We start from the raw sequence: 15,944 nt of genomic DNA, 5'->3' as shown, positions 1-15,944 counted from the left end.
TCTTGTTCCTGTGCTTCCCAAGGCCCTTGAAGAAAACAGGAGTTGTGAGTTTTCTCCTGCTGAATGGCAGCCTGCCCGCAGATCTACTTGCTGTGAGTTGCCTTCTTCATTCAACAGTTTTCATTGAGTGCCTGTTCTGCGCCAGGCCTTGAAGCATGCCTTGGGAGTCATTGGGGAACAAGATGGCCAGGTCACTACTCAGAGGGCTCCTGGTCGCTGGACTGGGCATCTTCTGTTTTTCTGCCAGACCCATCTTCCCCACTCTGCACCTGCCCACTGCCCCGGAGGCCTGACCACATCACAAGCTCCCTTCAACTCTGGCTTCAACAGAAACCACATATTTATGTCTTTCTTATAACCTATCTTGCCCTAAACATGTCCTACTCTTTTTGTCCATTTTATATACAGAATTGTTTCTTTATATGTTCCTTAAAACTTTAACTCTTAGTAACCCTAATTCCTGGTTAAAAAAAAAAACCCCGGAAGTAAACAATTTTACTTGTAACAAAGTAAAGAAATTTAGTTGTTATACTAGGTGCAGAGCCCAGGATAGCGGACAGAGCTGTGAAGACAATGCCTGGAGGACCTGACCCCTCCAAGCGTGTTGCCCTCTGGCTTCTGATAGGGCTCAGCCCATGGGGCATGAGTGGAGATGTGAGGGAGAGGGATGAGTGAGTGAGGTTGGACGATGAATTCCTCTGGCTGCCTCCTTGTGTCCCCATAGCTCTTTTGAAATTAGCCTTCTCTAACATCTCTCTCCTTTCAACTTTAACTATTTGTTCTTTGTCTCCTTGGGCTCAGTGCCTTGAGTTACTGCCATGTCTCTTGTGGTTCCCCTATGATGCAGGATATTTTGCTCCTTAGCTAAGTCCAGGTTATAGTCTCACGACCGGGAAGAATTAGGCACGTGGTCATCAAAGAGTGAGTGGAGTACAATTCATTAAGTAAAGGAAAGCTCTCAGTTAAGAGAGGGGCCCTGGAAAGCAGGTTGCTGATTACCCCCTCACAGTTGAATACAAGGGCATATGCATATATATAATGCTGACGGGGCTGGGTTCCCTATTTGTATAAGGCGCAGATTCTTGGTGGTGTCACCCCATTCCCCCAGTGCACCTGCAGACCCTTAGTCTGCTGTGAGCATGTTTAGGCGAGTCCCCTGTGCAAGTTCCCTTATCTGCACAAAACATCTGCACAAGTGTAAGCACTTGTTGGGTGGGTTAGAGGTTCCCCAGGGACCCAAGTTGGCTAACTCCTTTCACCTACACCTACACTTTGTAAATAATACCTTTGTGAATAAATTCTATTTGAATTAGCTTAATTTAAAAGGCCCATCTGTTTCCTGCTGGGGTCCTGACGCAGTTGCAAATAATAAACACCCATCCTAGCCCTAATGTGCAGTGAGATGCATGTTACCAAAGCAGGATTCTCCATATTCAATGCATTCATAGGGTTTCTTTTCTGTGTGAAATCCATGGTGGTGTGTAATGAGGGATGAATTATAGCTAAAGATTTCTCCTTGTTGGTTATACCCGTGAGGACTTATTGCAGTATGAATTTTCTGATGTACAATGAAGTGTGTTACTTTTTGAAACAAAACTTTCCCACATGATGACATTCATAAGGTTTCTCCCATGTTAGAATTTTATGGCACTTAATGAGATGTGATTTCTGGCTATAGGCTTCCCCACTTTGCTTGCATTTGTAGGGCCTCTTGCTCTGGTAAAGTTTTCTTTCTTGCGTAAGAGTTATGCTCTCATTGATCTCTTTTCTCAGATTCATTACTTCCATAATGCTTGTCTCCGCTATGAATTCTAAAACGTGTGATGAAGTTTGACTTTTGACCTAAGGCTTTCACATAATCATTACATTCAGAGTTTTGGATAATTACTTTCAACACTGGATAAGCCATAGCAGAATGATTTCTTTGTCTCTATCACACTGAGATGACTTTCTCCTTGTACAATTTCCCTTATGATTATCCAAGTCTAAATTACGTTTCAAATTTGTTCTAAGTGAATCCCATTGATGGGGTTTTAGTTCTTAGAGAAATAAGTTTGGAGGTTAAACCAAAATGTTTCCAACATTATTACATTCGTTGTGGATCACCTTAGTTTGGATTTTGCTGTAGGTAGATGTCATGTGTCTGGAAAGGGTCACCTGTTCCCTATCATCAATCTGTCAAACCATCATCTTTGTATATTTTTTCTAAAGTAGAATATAATAAACTGTTCATGGTGAATCTTTCCACTTATGTACGAATAAACCCATCTTGAAAAATGCTTTGCCCCAGGAGTTTGAGACCAGCCTGGGCAACACAGCGAAACCCCATCTACTAAAACGGAGAGGGATGAGTGAGTGAGGTTAGCTGGGCATGGTGGCACACGCCTGTAGTCTCAGCTACTCTAGAGGCTGAGGCAGGAGAAACACTTGAGCCCAGGAGACGAAGGTTGCAGTGGGGTGAGATCATGCCACTGCACTCCAGCCTGCATGACAGAGCAAGACCCTGTCTTGAATGAATGAGTGAATGAATGCATGAATAAATAAATAAATGCTTTGCCATGGAGTTGCCTCCTTCGTTCCAGCCTTCTCTTTAATCTAAGTCATCTCAAATGCAAATATCTTCACTCTCTCTCAGTTCTGAGAAGGAACATACTGGACAGAGCTGTTTTGGAATTTCTTCCTTTCATCCATGGTTTTCCTCCTTGTTCCAACTTCAAGTTCACATGTAGTTTGCTGTTTTGATAATCCATGGAGACCTGGCTTCTTAAGTCAACCGCATGATACCTCTAGAGGGCATTTGAATTATTCCCCTTCCCTCAGGTGGAATCCATAGCTACATTTGTGATTGTAGCTGATGCCTGGTACTTGATTCTTTCAAAGTCTTCTTGGGAAAGAGCAGAATCCAGTAAAAGTGGAGTTGGCTCATCCAACATCGGTTAAACACTCTGTCATTACACAGGCTCTTAGGCTCTTGGGAGGGGGAGACACCATGGAAATCTTCTTTACCTTGGGTGCAATGATCAAGGACAGATTCAGGCCTCCAAACCTTCTGAGACTTTTGGCTCTGCCCTGAAGTCTTGCTGCAAGTCTCCAGGCTGAAGGGTCTCCTTTCTAGAAAGAGTCCTGCTCCTGACCTCGGTAGACTAATTTTTTTTTTTTTTTTCTGTTGAGCTGGGACTACCACCCGCTTCAGACCCTGAGCCCAGAGGAGGAGTTTTCTTGCAGCCACTCTACAGCCCACCTTGGGCACATGCCATGCGGTGGCACATGCCATTCGCCTGCAGCAAAGCCAGACTTCAAGTGGCGCTTGGGTATACTCGCTATCTTGTAACTTATTGCAGGTGAATATGTTGCTAAACTTTCTGCCACTACAAATCATGGCTTGTTCTTTCTTCAGCTTCCAGTATCGATTTCTTCACTCTTCTTCCAGACTCTATTTACTGCCTCCTTGAAGCCTTTCTGGCCTTAAAATAGTGCCTGACACCTGTGTGGGTGTTAGATAGTTTTTCAACCTAGCAGGCAAGACACAGAATAGGTCTAAGAATGGGTATTCAGATGACCTTGCCTTTATATCCCTGGAGCACCCCAGAATTCAGCTTAAAAGCTGAAGATGAGTCCGGCACAGTGGCTCACACCTGTAATCCCAGCATTTTGAGAGACCAAGGCAGGCAGATGGCTTGAGCCCAAGAGTTTGAGATAAGCCCGGGCAACATGGTGAAACCCTGTCTCCACAAAAACACAAAATATTAGCTGGGTGTGGTGGTGTGTGCCTGCAGTCTCAGCTACTCGGGTACTGGGAGGCTGAGGCAGGAGGATCACCTCGCCTTGGTGAGTCGAGTTTGTGCCAGTGCACTCCAGCCTGGGCGACAGAGTGAGACTCTGTCTGAAAAAAAAAAAAAAAAAGCAGATGAAGTTCAACCTAGGGAAACGGAGACCTCATGAAGGTCAACCACCCGCCTAAAGTCACATATCTGGTTACTGCCAGACCTAGGGCTAGAACCCTGCCTCCTGGTTTTAGTTCTGTATCTTATCTCCTCTCATTTCTGCATCTCCCATCTTAACCCGTTTTGTTTATGGATAAATCCCAGAAGAGAAATCCTTGCCTCTAAGGGATGCAGAATTTTGGTAAGGGCTTTCAAAATAGAGCACAGAAATGAGAATTTGCTAAAGAAAAGCTCAGAGATTACCCCAAAATGACACCTGTACAAGACTGCAGGAGGATCCTGAGAGTGGTGTTAACTCTGATCAGCACGTCTTCCTTCAGGCAGGTTATCTTTGGGCACTTGAGAAGGAGGTGAAGCTGCAGACTGCAAATGACAAGGGTCAGTGTGTCTCAGATTTAGCATCTCTGCTCATAAAGGGTACACTTGATGCAGTGGTTTGCTCTTCTAATGTGGCTTTTTTCCCTGCACAGAGTGTTCAGGACCAAGAGGAGCAAGGCACTGGAAACTCAGAACAGCTTTTGAAATCGATCAAAACACCAAAGACAGAACTTCATTGGCTTAAATGGCTAATGGCTCGTGTGACAATTTCACTGGGGTAGGACAGTCTGACCTTTCATTTTGAAGAATGTGTAATTACTAAGCTTTTTTCCCCTAAGCAGCAACAGTCACTTCCTGTCCCATTTAATTTAATTTTTGTGTGTGTGTGTACCGAACATCTAATCACTATCCAGTCATAGGAAAGTAAAGCTAGACAGATTTTGGTCTTTTTCTTTTCAGAAGTTTGAATTTATCCATTAAAAGGGTGTGTCCATCTTATCAAAATTGCTCTTGGATATTAGGCAAACATTTTAGACTTTGAGGTTTGGTTATTTTCTAAACACATGCTAGTGTTTCCTTTATTAAATGGTGTACACTTTCAAATCCTTTGAAAATGTGTTTTTATGATGAAATGACGGCGATCTTCCCCCCACCCTCACCCCCATTTTACTCCTCGCATCGCAAACAGCTCAGGCTTTCGGCTCAGACCTGGGCGTGCCTCTTGGCTTTGCTGCTTTCTAGCTGTGTGACCCTGGTTAAGTTACCTGCCTCTCTGAGCCTCAGTATCAGCACCAACAAAATGAGGAAGATTTCTGTGTGTGTGGTTTTTTTTTTGAAGATTAAATAAAATGAAAAGAGAAAATGGCATGATGGACTCGAATGGTACAAATTCAGATCACTGCAGATAGTTTAGCACACAGTGTCTGGCACCTGAGGCATGAAGAGGATTTAAATAAACATGAAATTAAATAAGTTTGTCAATTTAAAGCAACTGGAATGGTGCTTGGTGTATGGTGGCCTCCCAGCACATATTAATTCTCTTTATGGTTATAGTCATTACTGTTTGCCACAATCCCTCACCTCAGATAATGGAAAGATATTAGAATCATATCTTCCTAACTGTTGTGGGAGCTTTAATACAGTGCTAAATCGAGTGCTGCAGGAGTGACATGACTGTCTGAGCCTTGGTTTTCTCCTTTTTAGGATGGGAATGTTATACTCTGCAAGGTTGTTGTTGAGATTAGAAGTAACACCTGAGAAGAGTCCAGCACAATGTGGTTGCTTGAGAAATTGTAAATATTAACACTAACAGGTGTTTCTTGAGCAAAGATAGAGCATGCATTAAAATATGTATCTATTTTTTCAGCAAGATAGGCCATCAGAGAGATGCTCTAGGTTTCTTTTAGGTACACCAGTGTGAGTTAAGAGGCTCCCTTGATCAGGGGAAAGGGGAAAACAGAGTTTTTGTAGGACTTCACAACCTTAGCAAGGCTGATCTTACTTTTGGAATACAGAGCATGTGGGTGAGAGGATCAATTAACATAAGAGGCCACGGGGGCTTCTGGAAGGGAAAAGGTTGACAGCACAGTTGCTTCTTCCTGGGATTTTTTTTTTAATGCAATGATTTTATGTATTTTTATAGCCAATTACAGTAAAATCTAGCAAATTCCATGATTATTTTGAGAGATCTTTATAATGAACAGGAATAGATGGATAATGATGGCATATAGATCTCCACAGAACGATCAGGAAGATCTAATTATACTCAAAAATGCCTTTAACTATTCTAATAGGAAAATGAGATACAAGTGTGGAAGGCTGTCAAGACTATGACATGTGGAAATGAGTGATGCTGTTAATAATCACAGAGCTGGCAATCTCTCACCTGGACTATTACCACTGCCTCCTAACTGCTCCATTCTGTCACCTAAGTCATCTTTCCTACACATCTAACACGTTGTGTTACTTCACTGCCCAGATTTCATTTTTATCATTCCATCACTTACAGAAATCCACCCAGAGCCCTCGGGATGCCATATAAGGTCCTTCTTTCCCCATTATGAGGCATGTCTGACTCTCCAGCCATGTCACTCTCTGTTCCTAAACAAGCCCTCTGTGCTCCAGTCCTACAAGCTGCTTTCAGTTCCCAGAATGCCTGTTGCTCCATGTGGAAACTGCCCAGGCTGCTCCTGGGAAGCACGGAAGCAGTACAGTGAGGGAAATCAAACAGCCAGCCAGGCATTCCTGAGATTTCAAGTTAGAAAGACTTACTGGGTTTGGGGGGACGGGGTTCCCACTAAGACCTAGGGACAGGGAAAAGAAAAGTACCAAGAAATAATAGAAAATAGCTGTGGGGATGGAGTTGCTCGATTTAGCGAATAAAAATACATCTCACTTGAATCACCTCATTCATTTCCTTTGTAGGGTTGCCAAATAAATGGCAGTTTTTTAAGTGTATGTCCTGTGCAATATTTGGAATACGCTTAAACTATATAAGATGATGATTTGTTTATTTGCAATCAGATTTAACTGGGCATCCTTTATTTTATCTGGCGACCTACATAGGGGATGAATGAAATAGCCCGTGGAGGTTGGGTCTGACATGGAACTGGGAGTAGGTTTGAGTGCTGGTTTTAGGTTGCCAAAAAGGAGGCCAAGCTGTGGGAGGTTTATGCCCTGGAAGTCTGCAGCTTCAGTAAGTTTAAGGGGCCTGGCCATGATGTGCTGGGAGTCTGGGCCACTTTGGGGTGGGGTGTAATGTTGGGGTAGTGGGATTCTCGCTGTGGTTGTCCCTAGTCTGAAAAAGCTGGGACCTAATTTGTTCTTGGAGATATGAGCAGAACTGAACCTTCCCTCTGTGATCCTAACAAAAGTGGAAGGTATTGGAGTGCCTTCAGGGGCATGGTCTGGACATCCTGCTAATACGGGTAGGTGGGTCACTGACCATTGCAATGGAACAACAGGCACATTATCTCATTTCATTTGTCTTTTAATTGTTAGAACAACTTTGTTGAGGTATAATTTATTCCTGTAAAATTCCCTCATTTTAAGTGAAGGGTCAATTATTTTTTAGTTTCTTGCTGAGTCCTGCAGCCATCACTACATTCCAGTATCAGGACATTTCTACCACCCCAATAAGACCCCTGTACCTGTTCATAGTTAATCCCTGCTGCTTCCCCCAGGCCCAGAAAACCACGAATCTACCCTCTGTCTCCATGAATTTGCCTTTTCTAGATATTTCATAAAGTCATACAAAATCTAGTCTTGTGTGTGTCTGCCTTCTTTCACTTAGCAGAATGTTTCTGAGGGTCAATCGTGTTGTAAATGCAATCCAGTCCTTTTTATTTGACTATTTATATGACTATTATTTCATCATATGGATGTGCCACATTTTGTTTATCTCTTCATCAGTGAATGGACGTTTTGGCTTTTCAATTTTGGTTATTACAAAAATTCCTACTAGAAAATTTGCACAGGGTGGACGTGGTGGCTCATGCCTGTAATCTCAGCACTCTGGGAGGCTGAGGTGGGGAGGATCACCTGAGGTCAGGAGTTCAAGACCAGCCTGGTCAACATGGTAAAACCCTATCTCTATTAAAAATACAAACATTAGCTGGGCTTGGTGGCAGGCACCTGTAATCCCAGCTACTGGGGAGGCTGAGGAAGGAGAATCGCTTGAACCTGGGAGGCAGAGGTTGCAGTGAGCAGAGATTGTGCCACAACACTCCAGCCTGGGTGACAGAGCAAGACTCCATCTCATAAATAAATAAATACATAAATAAAATAAAATAAAATAAATTTGCTTGCATACCTTTTTTATTTCTAATAATAATCTGAGTGTGTAAGTTGGTGTGGGAAAGGAGAATTTTAAAATTGAGTAAAAATTGAGGAAATGGTTCACCTGTTTTTATTTTATACTCCTGCTTTAAGAGTTAAGATACTATTTACTTATTTCTTTTTGATTCATAAAACACATCCATTTGATTAGTTCTGAGCAGTACTGTGGCCCAGAAAAATCAAAGCTTCAGTCTAGTGGTATTATGAAACCAAGGACAAGACTAGGCATGAGAAACAAACCATTTAGCAGGCTAGCTTATGCAAACCCTTAAATGTTAGAAAGAAAGAACTGAAAAACCCAACTTGTAGGAATACTCACTACAAAACTAAGCATTTCTCCTATCATGTATATCTGTGGTTTCGGATATAATTTTTAGAAGATGGTTTAGTATTTTAAAATGGATGTACTAAATTGCTATCTAGAAATTACCAGCTATATTTTAGAGCAAGCAAAAGAACCCCTGCAGCCTGCAAGAATGAGTGGATTGTGCAAAGAAAGCCTATAAAAGAGCCCAAGTGTTGGGGACTAAGAGAGTAGAATAAGAGAGAAAGGTGGACAGTGACTTGTTTTGCTTGCCTTTTTTTGGAATCAGCACCCAATTCTCTTGTGTGAGACTTCCTCTCCATCTCTGCTGGTCCATGTGGCTTGGGTGTGGCTGTTGCCCCATCACTAGCTCCAGGGTGTGGTTTTATCTTGGCCTGAGCAAAGATGCTGCTCATAGTGATTAGTTCAGGCTGGCATACATTTGAGCTAGCTGGCCTGAAGTTTGTATTCTTTTTTTGAGGTGGAGGGACATGAATAGGGAGACTATTGGGAAAGAGTAGCTGGTTTTCTCCTGGAGTTGGTGAGCTGATAGTAAAAGTAACCTGTTAGAGAAAAAAAAACAAAAGAAGAGAATGTTCTTGGGACACACAGAAGGAAAGATTTCTGATGTTATCATTTCACTTCGCAGATGAAGCAGGGCCTGAATAAGTATCCCCTCTCCATGCTGTTTTTTGCTCAAGTTTGAGATGAGATTTTGTTGCTTGCAATGGAAAGAATCTTGACTCTGCTTGTGTCTGGAATAAATAGGGGTCATCAGAATTTGATTTAAAAGTGGCATGCTGTCTCTTGTTCCTCAGTGTTGTGGAGGAAGTTCTTACCTGCACAAGTGTTTCTGGCTGAGCTTTAGAACACGGAAAACAATTTGTTTGCCTTTGCACTAAATCTTTGCTTCCTTTTTTGTTCCCCATTAGGAAAGTGATCTGAGATTGGGAGAAAAGTCTTGGTTAACATAAAACCTGCTTGATAAGGTGTTCTTATCATCTTCAGAGTCTGTTTACCTGCCCAGTGTCAGCTGGTAAGTACAAGAACCATTCATGTTACAGATGGGGAAACTGAGGCACAGAAATGCTAAACAATTGGGTTAAAGAGACACAGTGAAGGGATCAATCCGTCTGTAGCTTTCTGTTCCCTTTCCCTGCAAACTTTCACTTTAAAGAAGAATCCAAACTATGCTTGTCCAAGGGGTGTCGCTTTACCTGCCCTGTAGACTTTGTGAGGACCGGGCTATCTTATTCTTGGCTGCATTCCAAGCACTTGGTCCATGTTGAACACTCAACCTGTGTTGACAAAAGAGAAGGAAATTCAGGCTTGGAGAAGAAGAAAGAGTAGGCCCAGAAAGAAGGTACAGGTTTTATGTGCTAAGTAGGATAGTTGAAGCCTAACGTCGTCTGAAAACAAGGAATTGCAAAGTTGGTGATTGCTAAATTGGCTTGAAATTATATATAAGATATACTTGCTAAATTGGCTGGAAATTATAGATGAGATATACGTTCAAAAAGATAAGGTCTTATCCTGGCAGGAAAATGCATAGGAATGATGAACATTTGCCAAGGAGACTGTTGGGACTTTTTATCCATGATGTTCACCACGGTCCTGAAGCAAATTATTCATCCCATTTTACAGAAGGGAAACCCTTGGCTTAGTGGGGTGAGCATTGCCCAGCACTGATGGCATTCCCATCCTGAGCCGACTGATGCCAGTTCTCCAAAGTGTCACACTGGAGCTTTTTAAAAATAATCCCTCCATCTGGTGGGCACTTCCCTCCAATTAAATCAAATGCTCTGAGGGATGGGACCTAGAATCACTATGTTTAAAGTTTTGCAGTTGCCTCCAAATTTGAGAACCACTTCTCTCAGTGGTGCTAGTTCACCTAGAGCCAGTGCAAATAGTTCTAGGCGCCTTGACTCACCCTCACTAGCCATCCTCTCTTCCCATTGCTCCATGCCTTTCTTGCTTGATAGCTCATTTTTCCTCTTTTTGGAGTTTTCTGGTGGGATTTTGTATTGATGGAATCATCTCAGAGATGGGTGACTCAGAGGGTGGACTGTTTGCTGGTGATTCATGCCCATGTCTGGAATGTTGATAACTCACCTATCTGCATCATTTCATCCCAAACAAATGGGTGCCGTGGAGAGGCTGCCAGAGGAGGATGAGAGAGGGGAGACAGAAACTAATCCCGTATGAAGAAAAATGCAAGACAATTTCATTTAATTATGATCCCTTTTGATTTCCCTAGGCATTTCCTTTGGTCTTACAGGATTGAGTGGATACAGTGGCTTTGGGAAGGAGCCATGTTAGCTTTGACTTCCAGCTGTGGGTTGCCTTGTCCTCCGTTCTGCTGTCTTGGTTGTGGGAGGCCTCGCCATGCCAAGCATGGGCCTCAGAACAGCAGCATTGGCATCAATGGTGTCTGCTAGAAATGTGGAGTGCCAGGCCCCACCCCAGGCCTGTGGATCAGAATCTGCATTTCAACAAGATTCCCAGGGGATTTGGGTACACATTTTTATTTGAGAAGCCCTGTGGGTTGTGTCCAGAATGTACTATGGTGACCCACTAATATTCTTTCGTGATAATATTAGCAATAGTACAAATACTAATGGATGCTAGGCAGTGTGCTGAGAAGCCTTATATGTATTACTTTGTTGAAATAGCTAAACAATCCTTGACTTAGATGTTAGGATTATTCCCATTTTTCTTGGGGAGGAAACAGAAATAAATGGCCCCATACTGGTGAGAGGCAATGAGAAGCATGATCCCAGAGGAATTCAGGTCTTGCCCTCTTCTAAAATTCATGGTAGCTCTATGTTACACTGTTCATCTTTTTGAATGAATTAACTAGGAAGTCCCAAGTTGCCCTCATTTATTCATTTGCTCAGTCCTCAGACATTTTCTGAGTCTGCTTTGGACCAGGTTGCGGGCCAGGCCCTGGGGTGAACTTGGAGATGAATGAGGTAGAGCCTGCCTCCTCATGGCCCTCTCAGTGTGGAGGGGTGGTGGGAAGATGGGAGGGAAGAGGAGAAAGATATAAATATTGAATGTCTTCTGCTTCCTCTGGGCACTCGTAGTTTATGCTGTCAGCCAACCTTGAAGTTGAACTCAGCATGTTGTTTCTCTCCCAAAGACTACATCCATTGCTCTAAGCACTGGCGACTCATGCATTTTACTGAAGGTTTTGTGACGAGAGAAGAGGTTTCTTTGCACCCCATGCGTCAAACAGCTTAGGAGACATCACCACGAGACTTCTAAGCCCTCCTCATTTCTTCCCTCCACTTTCCTCCATGCAGCTCTGAATCACCATCCTCTGCCTCCTTCTGCAAAGACTCTGAGGTCTTCACTGGCTGGTCCACAAACCCTGGAGATGCAGCCTCTCACTGAGCATCTCAGAGCCTCCACTCATTGGAAACCTGTCTTTCCCTAGCCATTTGGCTGCCAAGAAAACCCAGCTTGTCTTAATGTTATTATATTTTATAGTTACCATAGCACATGAGAAATGGTTTGGTGCAGTGCCATCCAGAAATCATGGGGGTCACCAAAAAGGAGGCCAGTGGCTAAACATAGTAGAAATGCTGGTTCTGTTGTCCAATTTTCTACCTTCATTTTCATACTTTAATTAGAAATGTTTCGGTGAAGTTCTGCCTGTTTATTCTTAGTATAAATAGGATGGCAGATCAGACGTTACTTTAAATTGTCTAGGAGTTTGCTTTTGTTTATGTGGTTTTTAGCTAATTCTTTTTTGAAAATGTGTAAACTCACTATGCAAAGCGGATCAAGATAGAGGAGGTCCCATTGAACTTGGAGCCATTCTTCTCACTCAAGGTCCCTCTATTCTCCCCTTTCCCTGACTGGTTTCTTCTCGTCCCCCTTAACCCTGACACTGGCCTCTGAAGAATCAATACATTGGCCTCTGTATGTGTCAGAATACTGTTGGTTAAAAAATGGCAAATAGCTCAGTAACTGAAATTCTGGACTAGCTTCAGGCATAGCTGGATCATGGTGCTAAAATTCTAGGATCAAAAATCTCTCTTTCTTTTGCCTGCTTTCTTTGATGTTGGCTTCATCCTCTAACAGACTGGTCCCTCACTCCTTAAGCCTCAGTTAGCTTGGTAACCAAAGGCCTGGGGGAGGAGGTCCTCTCTTTGTCTTAGTATTTCAAGGATGGTATTATTGAGTCTCCCCAGGCTGCCTTAGGTCATGGACCTGGCTGCTGTGGCCAAGAGATAGAGGACTCCAGTTGGTCAGGTGTGGGCCAGACACTTGCCTTGGGGCTGGTATTGAGGTGGAGTTTGTTTCACCTGAAACACAGTGCTGTGGCAGCCGTGACCTGTGACCACCACAGACAAGGATGAGGGTTGAAAACCACACGTTGGATTCAGAATCCAGCTCTGCCAGTCGCGTAGATGGTATGACTGAAACCCACAAGATAACAATAGACTTGCTCATGTCATACGAGCCTTGAGCCACGCCTGGTCCCAGGCTCTCCTGAATTTTAGCTCGGTTTCCTCCACTCAGCACCCGCATCTTTTCAGGGTGAGGAAACAGTTTCTTCTTTCCTGATAAACAGAGTCCTTCACAGCCACTCTCTGGTAGTTACCCTGAGGACCACCTGTGACTATGCTCTGTGTTCTTTCTGATGCTGAGTGGGATGTGCCAGCCTCTTCAAAATCCAGCACACATCACAGAAGCAATGAGAAGAACACTAGGAAGAATTCTTTCCCCCTAATAAAGAACAAACACATTGGCAGGATTGTACATGTATCTATTTCGGTGCTTAGGCCTGTGCTCTGTAGAGTGTTTAGAGAAATGAACTGATTATTGGGATATTTCATGGGAAATGTGTGTTTCCGGCTTGAGCAGCTCACATCATTAGCCAAATTCTTCACTTCCACTCGGCGAAGAGCTCTGGGGGTGTAGACTTGATTTCAGCACGGCCTAATTAACAAGATGGCAAAATGGAGCATTTGAAAGAAGATTTTGTAAGTTCTTACAAAGTTTTCAGAAGCAAAAGCTTCATGAATGGTCACAAATGGATAGAATATAGAATGCTACGAACCCCCCTGCCAAAGCCCCTGTTATGCCAAATAATGAAGAATTTAATTATAAAATAAAATTCCAATTTAGCAGCTGCTAGATTCCCACTTGGCTCATGAGAGCTTACTTTGCATCACTTCTTAGTCTAAAAGTGACAACCTTGCACTTGTCCTTGGTGACTATTGAAACAGAAGCTGAAATTCCTTCCAGAGAAATCCTGACCACCAAGGAGATTCTGTCCAGGGTTTGCTTATACAGAGAGCATTTATTGTGTGCCTTTTATTTCAGCTGCCATGTGGGGTCCTTTGCATTGATTTTACTTTGCTTTTTAAGACAGGTTTTAAAGTGCATAGTCATTATTATCCCATTTTACAGATGAGGGGGCTGAACCTCAGTGATCATCACACAGCAAGTAAAAGATGCAGGATTTGAACACGAGTCTGCCTGACCTCAGAGACTGGAAAACAAAATCAGAAGGGCGCTCTAGGGCTTCAAGATTTTCTTTTTGCCTCTGTGCCATTAGTTGCAAACCCCTGGGTCGGAGGTCCATGCTTACATTTGTTGATTTTTTTTTTCTTGAGGCAGAGTCTTGTTCTGTTCCCCAGACTAGAGTGCAGTGGTGCAATCATGACTCACTGCAGCTTCCAACTCCTGGGCTTGTCAAACAATCCTCCCACCTCAGCCTCCCAAGTAGCTGGGACTACAAGGTGCATGCCACCGTGCCTGGCTGTATTGCCCAGGCTAGTCTGGAACTCCTGGCCCCAAGCAGTCTTCCTATTTTGACCTCCCAAAGTGCTGGGATGACAGGAGTGAGCCAAAAATCTCACTCAGCCATTTGTTGAATTTATCAGTGACCTAATATGCTTTCAACTTTTGGTTAACAGCCTGGTAGAAAGGAGAAGTTAGCAGAAAAATGAAACAGTGTAGAAAGTTCTCTGATGGGGAGTCTCTGGGGCCTGGGGAGCATTGCTGAAGCCATTTTGCCCATCCAAGAAAGCTTGGTTTAAGGTGGCCCATGTTAATGTGACACATAAGGCTTAACATGCTCCCTTTGCTCTTTTGAATTAGTGGATTATTTGACCTAGTACAATAGCACCTTTTTCTGAGTGCTACTTCCAGGCATGTGATTGGATGCTCACATACACCACGTTGGCAGCCTGCATAAAATCAGGCCCCCATGTGGTTCTGTCCCAATGTGGCATCACAGTCAAAGAAATAAGGTGGAGAGGAACAAAATGAGGGTAATGCAGGCAATTTCATCCCCCTGAGAACATTTGGCAATGTCTGGAGACATTTTTGTCATGTGTTATGATTTGGGGAGTTACTGGCATCTCATGGGTAGAGGCCGGAGATGCTACTAAACATCCTAAAATGCACAGGACAGCCTCCTACAACAGAGAATGAGCTGGTTCCAAATGTCAGTGATATTGAGGCTGAGAAACCCAGGTGAAATGCAGAGAAAATATTTACTGCATTCTCTCCAGAGAATGCCAAGGGGTCAGAGAATACGTGCCAATTGCACAGCCAAACTGCTTGAGAATCCTGACTTGATCTGTCCTTCTCTGCGGACCCATCACATGTATGGCAGCTTCTCTCTTGCCCCAGTCTCAGTGGGATTCTTGACTTCCTCTCCTCTCCTGCCTTATTTCTGGGCCTTTCTCCGCCTCTCCTCTAATGGTTTTATTTTGAGCATAGGTTTTCTCAAACTTCAATTTTTCAAACATTCCTTTTCTGAATTTTAAAATGCCTATATCCCATTAATTTAATTTTTTTTTCCTTTGGAGACAGTCTTGCTCTGTTGCCCAGGCTGGAGTGCAGTGGTGCGATCTTGACTCACTGCAACCTCTGCCTCCTGGGTTCAAGTGATTATTGTGCCTCAGTCTCCTGAGTAGCTGAGATTACAGGCATGCTCCACCATGCCCAGCTAATTTTTGTATTTTTTGGTAGAGACAGGGTTTCACCATGTTGGCTAGGCTGGTCTTGAACTCCTGGCCTCAAGTAATCCACCCACCTCAACCTCCCAAGGTGCTGAGATTACAGGCGTGCTCCACCATGCCCAGCAAGTTTTTGTGTTTTTTAGTAGAGATGGGGTTTCACCATGTTGGCTAGGCTGGTCTTGAACTCCTGGCCTCAGGTAATCCACCCACCTCGGCCTTCCAAGGTGCTGAGATTACAGGTGTGAACCACATCACTGGCTTTATTTAATTTTATCCTAGTCAACTCACTTCTTTCTTTGCAGGTACCACTCAAGTCTCATGTTTAGAAATACTATTTTAAAAATCCTGAGTTTTATAAACAATATAATATACATGCAGACATACATATTATGTTAATACACTTTAAAATATTCAAATTGTTGTTTACTTGGAAAGTTATTCTGTGAAAAAAGTGGGCATGCGTTGATATGTATACCCATCACAAACCATCTTGTATGCCTCCGTGGAATTCACTTTGTACTTGTAGAAACATTAGGCTAAACTTTCACCGTCTCT

This window comes from Pongo pygmaeus, chromosome 21, assembly GCF_028885625.2.
Source record: "Pongo pygmaeus isolate AG05252 chromosome 21, NHGRI_mPonPyg2-v2.0_pri, whole genome shotgun sequence".
NCBI lineage: Eukaryota > Metazoa > Chordata > Mammalia > Primates > Hominidae > Pongo > Pongo pygmaeus.
The sequence above is the reverse complement of the archived record's forward strand: the minus strand, read 5'-3'. Positions refer to the sequence as shown.